Below are 11515 nucleotides of genomic sequence, written 5' to 3'. Positions count from 1 at the left end.
CAGAAAAGAAGCCATAAAGAAAGGCAGTATCTATCAGGGACCCAAGGCAAGCACGCCTCCTCACAGGAAGCAGAGGTGCCTGGAATAATGATACCTCTGGGAGATTAAGGGAGTTCTGGTGTTTTAAGGGGGCTTTAGAACCCTAGGCTTTATTTATAAGGTTTAGGCATCTTCTTTCCATTTCTGCTATGAAATTGCATATAAATACATATGTATATATGCATACTGCTTTCCTTTTTAAAAAAAAAAAAAATTCCAAACAGACAAAAATGTGCTTTTTTCACAATGTAATAGTGCCATGTCAAAGTAAAAATGTCTTTAAATTTTTCAGAATCTAGGGGCTAGGGAGACAGCTCATCTGGGGAGATGCCTTGTAAGCATAAGGACCAGAGTTCCATCCCCAGAACCTATGCAAAACACCCAGGTGTAATGGGGCACACTCATAATCCCAGGCTTAGGGAAGTGGAGACAGGTGCTTCTCGGGTACTAATTTCAGGTTTGCCGGGATAAATGCTACTTTTACTTTTTTCTTTTTTATCTAAGAAGAAAGTCATTTTAAATACTCCAATTCCAGTTTCAGTTCATGCAGAATGCTGCTCTGGGGCCACCCACACACGGAACAGTAAGAATTTATCTCTGCTCACAGTGCCAATCTGAGCAGAGTTGTATGAGTCTCACAGAGGTCTCAAGACATAAAGGTTCTAGGGGACCATTTTCATGGTCCACAACTCCAGTTTCCAACAGCCATGCCAAGTGTAACCTAAAGGCTACGGAGCATCAAGAAGTTGCTGGAGTCCCACTTTATGTCTTCAGTCACAACAAATGTCAAAAGCTCAGGTCATTTAGTGAGCAGCCACTGTGTAGGAGCCACCATAGAAGAGTTTTGATCTACACTAAAGCTTTTTGTAGTTACTTGTGCTTGAAATATTAGAAAGCCATGGTTTCCACACCCTGCTCAGTTCCTAGCACCCACTGGGGTAGCTTACAACTACTTGTAACTTCAGCTCCAGGGAATCTAATGTCCTATTCTGGCATCCACATGAATCTGTAGTCAAGTGTGCATACTAGCACACACACACACACAGAGAGAGAGAGAGAGAGAGAGAGAGAGAGAGAGAGAGAGAGAGAGAGAGAGAGAGAAACAGAGACAGAGACAGAGACAGAGACAGAGAGAAACAGACAGAGACAGAGAGAATAAACTCTTTAAAAAGCCACTTTCGTCAGGGTTTCTATGGCTGGCATTGCCTTTGCATCGACTTTCAGGGCAGTCTACAACAGCTCTGTGCCAAGGATGATGACACTTCCCAACTGGTTTGGGTTTTTTTGTTTTGTTTTGCTATTCAAAAGGGAGGGAAGACTAAGGCAAGCCCCCAATAACAAGGTCACCAAATTGACCCAGGAATGGATTCACTTAATCTAATGTCTCTAGATAGAATTTTCCTGACAGCCCTCCATTCCATTTCTCTACACAAGAGAGAATGCAATATAGTTCAAATCCACTTTTCCCACATGCTACAACCTCATCTCCCAAGAGGCAAGAAGCCCACAGCTCAGAAGGTAAAAACAGAGACTTAAGTTTTATAATCCCAGGCCTCGTTTTAATCTAACACACTAAGTACTCTGGAGAGAACAGTCAGGAAAATATATTTTGAACAGTCTCCTGACAAATACTTCCAGTACAACAAGCTGGGCCTGGTCCAATGACCAACTCTGGATATCATAAAATGGAATCAAGAGATGGGGTGTAGGGATATGATGAGACTAGGTAGCATGCCAGACCTCTCTGGCTCTTAGACCATGGTTGTTAACTCTCAGAGGCACATGAGGTCAGAGCCAGACTGAATGAGCCATATGTAGGAAAGGTCAGAGTTATTAACTCAGCAAGGGACCCAGCTCAGCAAACCACAGGGAGAGAGCCAGCACAGAAACTGCAGGCAGTTAGGAGGTCACTGTCAACTGTGGGCAGAGAGAAGAGTGGAAAGAATCTGCTCCTGAGGATGGAATTGATTAACTGTGAGTCACTTTTGCAGACTGGAGTCATTTGCAGCCAAGAGTGAACCAAGCTGCATACCCCAGGGTAGTATTTCGGCCACAGAGAGTAGGGAAGGCTGCAGTGCTATAGACCACATGAAGACCAGGGCTTGATCCACTCACCACAACTGCCCACCACCATGACAGCTATTCCTGAACCCTCTAGAAGAGCTTCCCCTATGCCAAGCTCTGCTGGCTCTTACAGATGCAAGGGAGGATAAAGAACTGTTGAAGTACTGCAGATTCCCTGGGTTGGGGTATATAACATGAGTACACCTCTACTGTGCTGTAAACTGCTACAGAGGACTGACAATATCCACCACTGTTAAAATCATTTTGTGTTTTGCTATAATATTTAGACTCCAGGAACTTCTCCTACCAAAATTTCACCACAAATTGGCAAAGATACACAAGTAAAAACTGGTTTACTGGAACTTTTTTTTTTTTTTTTTTTTTTTTTTTTTTTTTTTTTTTTTTTGGTTTTTTTCCGAGACAGGGTTTCTCTGTGTAGCTCTGCGCCTTTCCTGGAACTCGCTTTGGAGACCAGGCTGGCCTCAAACTCACAGAGATCCGCCTGCCTCTGCCTCCCAAGTGCTGGGATTAAAGGTGTGCGCCACCACCGCCCGGCCTGGAACATTTTTTTAAACAATGAAAATAAATAATCCAGATACTTAAGGTAAAAGAATGTTTAAATCAAATCAAGTATTTTCAAATGAGCTATACCTGGGCTGGAGAGATGACTCAGAGGTTAAGAGCACTTGCTGCTGTTGCGGAAGATCCAAGTTCACTTCCTAGCACCCAGGTTGGTGAATCACACCACCTGTCACTCTAGCTCCAGGGGATCAACACCATATTCTGGCCTCTGCAGGTACCTGCAATCGCATGCTAAGACATACACACATACACTCATAATTTAAAGCAACAACAATAGTCTAGGGGTTGGAGAGAAGGCTCGACTGTTTAAGACATGCAGAGGACTCAGATTAAGTTACCAGCAACCACATGGCAACTAGGAATGGCCTGACACTCTAGTTCCAGTGAAGGCCACATCCTTTCTTGGCCTGTGAAGTCGCATGTACTCGCATACACATACACACAGACACAAACATATACACATACTTATCAGGAAAATTCTATCTTAGAGTTAGGCATGCCTTTAATTTCAACACTCAGGAGGCAGAAGCAGGCGGATCTCTGTGAGTTTGAGGCCAGCCTGGTCTACAGAGTGAGTTCTAGGACAGCCAGGGCAGTTACACAGAGAAAAATCTGTCTCAAAAAATCTTTTAAAAGATGCATTTTAAAAATTAAAAAATGAGCCGGGCAGTGGTGGCACACACCTTTAATCCCAGCACTCGGGAGGCAGAGCCAGGCGGATCTCTGTGAGTTTGAGGCCAGCCTGGGCTACCAAGTGAGTCCCAGGAAAGGCGCAAAGCTACACAGAGAAACCCTGTCTCGAAAACCAAAAAAAAAAAAAAAAAAAAAAATTAAAAAATGAGCTACAACCATACAACCATAGTAATATACAGTACGTTCACAGGGTATATAAGATATAGTATTTATAGCTATATTTTTTCTTTTGGTGCTGGGTATCAAACTCTAGCAGGGTCACAGATGCTAAGTAGGTGTTTTATCAGTGAGTTGTATACCCTAGCTCCATCTTGTTTTATAAAAACAATGTTTTATACACTCTATATAATTTCTATATGTGAGTACAGACATGCTATGGTTATCAGCTGATTCTTTAGTATTAATATACATATATAGTATTACTTAAAAATGCTTAGAAAAAATCTGGAAAGATCAACTATTGACAGTGATAATCTAAGTGGCATGGATTTGAAAGATTGGAACTCACAGAACGAGCACAAGAGAGAGACCAAGAGAGACACACAGGGACTTTTATGTTGTTTTGTTTTGTTTTTGAAACAGTCTCTTTGTATAGCCAAGGCTATCTTTGAACTTGTGTATCCAAGGTTGGCCTCAAACAATCCCTGCCTAGGTCTTACCTTACTCATCTGAGTTGATAGTTTTACCCTATATATTTATTATGTGTGATACATTTTTAAGATACAGATTTTTCTGGAGAAACTTGATAAACAGCTATTAATAATTCTTTATTTTTTTGAGATTATAATATAATCACATCGTTTCTTCCTTCCTCTTTCTCCCTCTGAAGCCTCGCATATCCCACTCCTTGTTCTCTTTCAAACTCATGGCCTGTTTTTTCATTAATTGTTGTTACATGCATATATGCAAATACATGTGTCTCCCTAAATATAAGTTGATGAGTCTGTATAGTGTTACTGGTATGTATGTTTTCAGGGTTGACCAGTTGGCATTGGATAACCAGTGGGTGTGCTCTTCTCTGGGGAAGACTGTTTCTCCCACTCTCAGCATTCCTTATCGTGTAGTTCTCTGTACAGGGTTGAGGCCTCATGGGCTTTGCCCCATCCACTTTGGCATCGCTATTGTTGTCCTTGTTCAACTAACTCATACTAGGCAGTCACGTGGTTGAGACTTTATCGGCGTAGCTTCCAACATTACAGGGAGACATAGTCACAGCAACCCACCTGATGCTCTGCTAGTATGAGCCTTCTGTCCCTCCTCTGCAGTGTTCTCTGAGCCTTAGGCATGCGGGTTGTTTTGTAGATCTAACCACTGGAACTGGGCTCCACAACTCTGCATTTCAATTGGTTGTGTTTTTCTGTAATGGTATCCATCCACTGCAAAGAGAAGGTTCCTTAATGAGGAATGGAATAAGATACTTCTTAATAAAAGTAATAGACGTCTCCAAAAATAATCCAACTGAAAAGATGAGGAATCATTCCAAGCCTCTCTTCCTGTCTACTCTTTACAAAGCCAGCAGTGGGGGCTGTGACATGGCTCAACAGATAAGAACTCTCACGGGCTGCTCTTCAAGTAGAACGAAGTCCTGTTCCCAGCACCCACATAATGGCTCACAACTGTCTTGTAACTCCAGCTCCAAGGGACCTGACACCCGATTCTGACCTCAGTAGGCACCAGACACACATGGGGTGCACAGACATACATGCAGGCAAAACACTTCATACACATAAACTAAAAATAAATAAATCTAAAAAGCTAGCACTTGCAACAAACACCTGAACATTGACCCAAGAGAAGAAAAGCTGTACCCAATCTGGTTTAGTTCCTCCCTCTTAGCTCCCCTAAATCCACAGCAGCCCTAAATAAAAGGTACTCCAACTTTACAGACCATTTATTTCTTACTATTTTGTAAGAAAACGGCAAAATAAATAACTACAAACTTCGATCTGGCCACTAGAGGGAGAACATTACACATAAAAGCACTTTCAGCGGCCACCTTACAAACATTGCCACCGGAGGAGGTACAAAGGCTGGTGCCCACAACATTGCTCAAAACTCAGAACCCACAAACAGTAACCACTGTGTTCTATCCAGTCTTTGGCTTCTCTAACACGCCCTGAAGCAACGGCCTTGCTAAGAAGCTTATACAGGTGACTGTGATTGCCATGACCTCCAAACCCACTTACAAATGTTCTAGAATGGAAGCAAGGGGGAGCTGGAAGCTGCCCCAAACTATCTCTTAAGGAACAATGCTCCATTTTGAGCACAGCAGCGGAGGTAAGAGAGTTAGAAATGTTAGCCTTGTTCCACAAAGACCAGGGGACTTCGTCTTCTCCGAGTTGCCCTCACTATGCTTCTTCAAACTTTGACTGAAGGAGCACAGTGAACACACATTTGTTTCCTTTTGTTTTTCACAATGGATCTCAACCTCTATGGGCTTCACTCTTTTCATGCACTGGAGTCTGACACAAACGAGCTGATAATGGACCGTGTGGTCGCCATTATTTCCAGCAAGATGATCGTTTCCCATAAACCCACCCTTCCTCTACTTCACCTCTAAAACAAATTCATATCTTTCTTGAGAGTCATCTGAGTATTTTGTAAAAATAAGTGCTACATTCTACAGGGAAGCCAAAGATGTGAGCAAAACGTGTCTTTCTTTCCAAAACTGCCATGGTCTTTACCTTGGATGTCTCACTAACTTATGAAAAGTACTGAGCTGTGGCAAAGCAGAGACATCTGAGTTGGGACTAGATTCAAGGCAAGTCAAAGGGATACATATAAATCCCCCTGTACTACTTTAACATCCCTGTCCCAATTCTATGACTTCTAGACATACTTCCACTTAATCTTCAGAGTTAAATGGGTTGGTCAACTCGGTCAAAGTCACAGATCTAACAAGTGGTAGGACCAGAATTGAAACCTTAGAAGTCTAACTCCAAAGCCCATGTTCTCAACCATGAATCCATTCTATCACCTCCCACTTGTTGTTTCTCCCTGGGGGGCTTTGCTTGATCTAGTAAGACTTCATCCATGCTTCTTCACACCAAACTCACAATAAAATCACAGATTCAGTAACATAATGGTAACAAAAAAGAAGAAGAAGAGCGTCCTGATTCTATCTCATTCCACAGCTGCAGTTGCCCCCAGGGCACATTGCAGACTCTTGGAGTCCTGGTTTCCTACACGCCCACTGGGGATAATGAGCCGAAACAACTAGTTCCTCCACCACTGAGCTCCAGATTGAACTAGATCATGGACATTAAGCACTCAGCACAGTGCTGAGCACATGGGGGGGGGGCTGAAATTGCTGGTTGGGAAGCACACCTGAAGACAGAGTAATCACAATTTATAGCAAGCACTAAGATGTCAAACTTCACCAGGAAAGAGTGAAGTGAGTACCTCAGACACCAACACTTTGACCCTTCTCACTGGCTTTCCAATACAGCCATCTCCTAAAGGGAAGACATTAAGGACACACAGAACCCCAGACCATTGTCACCTTGAGTGAAGGCTTCCATGTTGAGGAATTTTGCTTGACATGTACCTAATATATGTGGAATTCTTGCAGAAGTCTGCTATTACACTGATTCCAGATACAGGACTCATCCACACCAAATTATGTTTCAGAGGATATGTGGAAAATGTGACAGCCCATGGCAGTTTCTTCCAAGGTCATTTAAGCTGTTCTTGTGGTAGTCTGAGCTCAGTTCTTGTTGGCTGTTCTCAGAGGAGCTGAAGAAGAGCAGGTCACATTCTTCAAAGACAAAGACACAGTTGGTTACTATGGGGCCTTGCTTTTCTCATAGAGAAGTCACTCTCAAAATTCTGATCCCTAGAAATGACAGATTTAAAAAGCTATGACCATTAGCTACACACCATGAAGTCTCTGGGAAGTTCTACAGTGCAGTCATGAGATACTAGGAATGTTTAAAAAGCAAATGATATGTTAATAATGCTGTAAAAATAGTGTGGACTCACTGACCCCCAATGATGCTGGAGATCCTCAGAGCCCCAAACTGTGTGAAATGCTGAGCTAGGGAAACACTACTGTACCGGTGAGTCCTCTCTGCCAAACCTTAAATTGTCTCCTTGAACATCATCTTAATCTATACATGTGGAGTTGATGAGGTTAGAACTGAGATCCTGGACCTGTGATCACAGAAAAAAGGATGAATTTAAACCAGGAGGCTGAACTAAACCAAAATCAAACGAGCTCAGAGGACACCACAGAGAACATTTCTCCAGCTCATCAAGGTCTCTTGAGCTAGCACACTGCCCTGCCTTTTCTGTTCTTTCCTTAACTGTTATGATCATGAGCAACTTCTTTTTTAATGGAGGTGCTGCTGTGGATATCGCTCTGTATAAGTAAAATGCTGATTGGCCAGTAGCCAGGCAGGAAGTATAGGTGGGACAAGCAGAGAAGAGAATTCTGGGAACAGGAAGGCTGAGTCAGGAAACGCTGCCAGCCGCTGCCATGAGTACCAACATGTAAGATACTGGTAAGCCATGAGCCACGTGGCAAGGTATAGATGTATAGAAATGGGTTAATTTAAGATAGAAGAACTAGATAACAAGAAGCCTGCCACGGCCATACAGTCTGTAACCAATATAAGTCTCTGTGTGTTTACTTGGTTGGGTCTGAGTGGCTGCAGGACTGGCGGGTGAGAGAGATTTGTCCTGACTGTGGGCTAGGCAGGACTGGAGAAAACCTCAGCTACAAGGTGCTGAGGATCAAACCAAGGGCCTTGCATATGCCAGGCAAGACTGCCATTGAACTCCAAGCCCAGCCCAAGTGGCACTTTGATTGTTTGTAAGGTAGGTTAAGGATGAGCTTCAGAATGACACACAACAGCAATGGCCAGATCCAACTTTCCTTCTGCCTGGACACTTTGTGGGACAGACAGACCACGTAGCATAGAAGTGATATTGGCAAAGTTAGGGATCAGGGATGCAAGTTTGTTTTTAATGGGAGTCTAGTTCATACTTTCATGTGGCCTTGGTCCATTTTTCTGTTCATGGCTATAACCATAGCTGATTAGCCCTACCTGACTGATACTACCTTCCTCCTCTTCTGTTTTGTTCTCAACATTTGTGTGTGTGTGTGTGTGTGTGTGTGTGTGTGTGTGTGTGTGTACATGCATGAGCACACATAGGCCACAGCATACCTGTGAAATCAGAGGATAGTGCCTAGGGAGCATGGTTAAAGTACACTATGTTAAACATTTGAGGTTTTCATTCTCTCCCATAGGTGGGTATCATCACCAAATATATTTTACCATAAGGAACGGTACCTGCCTAAAGGTGGCCCAGGGAAGTAGATGGACAAGGTCCCAAATGACCTCTTCCTCCCACTGAAGAGATTCAAGACACATTTTCCTGTGTTGTTTAAAGACAGATGCAATTTCATTTGGCAAGTGTGGGAAGGAAACCAACTTGTGGACTTTGAGAAAGCAAACAACAGGCCCCAAAGAAACACAAATGAACCTTTATCAGCTCACTAAGGACATACTTACCTCCTTTCTTTCCTCTGGCAGCCGGCTAGCTGGTTTCACTTTTCTCCTCAGCTGATTCTGAACTTCTAATGGCACTTTGCTGAGGTGCCAAAGTGACAAGCTAGGAGTCACGCTGATAAGCTTCCATTCCCTTCAGCAGATAGCAAGGAGTTTGTCAAACGGGGCCTAGGCTGGGGCAAGAGAGCAATTCTATCTGACCTTCAGTTTTTCTGAAATTCCAAAGGCCCAACTAAGCAGCCTTCTCATGAGGATGGCTTTGGGGTCAATGAGCATTTGGGAACAGGTTAGAATCTGAAGCTGGCCATTTCCACCCCTTAGCATTAACCCTTGAACTTTCTAAACTCAAATCGGGCAAGTTTCAAAATCCAGCATTTCTTACTTTATAGCCTACCTCAATATCGTCTGTAATGATTTCCCTAAATCAAAAAATTAATTAAACTCTGCCTCTAATGCTCTGAACACAACAGTGGAAGAAGGAGCTCTGGCTAGCTGCCAAGGTTTCACCCCAGACTCGTGGAGTTAATGATTTCCATGGTGTTTTAAGCATTAGTGGCAACAAAGTCCAGATTTGGACAAACTGTGGAACTAAGGTCTTGTCTGGGGACTTTGTATTACAAGAAGCAAGTTCCAACCAATACAAATGAAGCCAACAGTCAAGAACCTGCCATTTCTCATACTTTCTGGTATTAACTTGAAAACTTAGTGATGGAGGGGGAAGGTAAGGAAAATGTCTCTGCCAATTACACAGTTCTGTTCAATGGTTCTAGTGGGATGGAGTGAGTCATGGAACTTTACGAGGGATTTCTGGGTAAAATGAGTTCCCTAGGCAAGCTGCTGCTCTTTCTCTCACATGCTGCTTGTGTCTACTTGCAGAATCAGTCATTCTTCACATCTATATTGTACTCCACAGTGAACTTTTCACTGGGTGTGCATTTCATTCATTTTTCAGATTTTGTAGTGTGTATAGGTGTTTTACCTACTTGTGTGTTTCTGCATCATGAGAATGCCTAGTGCCCATGGGTACCAGAAGAAGGTGTCTGATCTCCTGGACCTGGAGTTACAGGTGGCTGTGAGCCACCATGTAGGTGCTGGGAACCAAACTCAGACCCTCTGCAAGAGGATGGCACACAGGTTTCGCGCCTATAACTTCAGGGCTGGAGGGAAAAGTTCAAAGTGCAACTGGAAAACTGAAGAAAAATATGGTTTCTTTACTAAGGGTTTCTTTACAAGAGGGTGAGGACTATGGGATTCTCATGGTTAAAGGTCATTAGTTTATGTCAACAATTCAGTTATCAGGGAAGACGTGGAAACAGAAATGACCTACTCTGACACCATTTTGGAAGGACCATTTCACCACACACTTGCCCTAATCAGCACCTACTGAAACAAACAGCATCGTTCATCGCATTTTTCCCCCTGAAGGGCAATGGACAACTGAAATGTTTATCCAAAAGGAGTAGGAGCAGGGAGGGAGGAAATCTACGTTGTTACAGAAAGGTATTCCATTTTAAACTATAGGCTGAGCCATTTGAAGTTTGAGAACTATTTGCAACTCAATGTTCTACAAGAAGGAAGTGTCTGTCACTCTCGGTTGCTATCACCATCTCCTGCCACCTCCTCTCCTTTCTAATCATGTTCTCAAGGCCTTGGGAAAGAAAATTTGCCTGCTTCCCACTCAACTAACGTGTATAACACACCCCAGAAAATAAAGCAAGGTTATCAGGAATTCAAGGCCAAAACAGAATTTAAAAACCACACCCCAAATCCCTTCTATGCATCAATGGAAACAAGAAACAAAAACTTTTAGAAAGCAATCCAAAATAAGGGCTAATGAAGGAGACAACAAAGAGACAAGCCTGTGTTTCATACTGGAACTGGCCCACCATACAAGTAATCTGTCTACTAGTAGCATTTATTTAATGCAAAAAAAAATGACTGAATGATTAATAACCAGGAAGTATAGGACGGAGAAACTGAGTGCAACACATTTTTAAATAAGCAGGCACAAATATTCTTTCAATGCAAGAGAAAACCTAATCAATCACTTTATGAAGATCTTCAGAAAATAAACAAAAATACTAGATGTCCTTGGAAGGTGTCTTTCCTTAGTGTAAGGGATGTTCATCAGTAGCTTAGGGACTGTTATATTTCCTACTATGTTAGGCTCGCCTAAGAACAGAAAATGCAGATAAGATACTACAAAGACACCACTGCATGGATAAACAATTGAGGAGGCTGGAGAGATGACTCAGCAGTTGAGAGCACTGGCTGTTCTTCCAGAGGACTAGGGTTTGGTTCTCAGCACCTACATAGCAGCTCACAACTGTCTGTAACTCTATCTCCAGGGGATCCGACACCATCACAGAGACATACATGTAGGCATAACACCAATGCATATAAAATAAAAATATCATTTTTTTTTTAAAATGGGCTGGAGAGATGGCTCAGAGGTTAAGAGCACTGGCTGGTCTTCCAAAGGTCTTGAGTTCAATTCCTGGCAACCACATGGTGGCTCACAACCATCTATAAAGAGATCTGGTACCCTCTTTTGGAGTGCAGGCATACGTGCAGGAAGAACATTGTATATGTAATAAATAAATTAAACAAACAAGCAAACAGTT

This window comes from Peromyscus leucopus, chromosome X, assembly GCF_004664715.2.
Source record: "Peromyscus leucopus breed LL Stock chromosome X, UCI_PerLeu_2.1, whole genome shotgun sequence".
Classification (NCBI taxonomy): Eukaryota; Metazoa; Chordata; class Mammalia; order Rodentia; family Cricetidae; genus Peromyscus; species Peromyscus leucopus.
Note: the sequence above shows the minus strand (reverse complement) of the source record.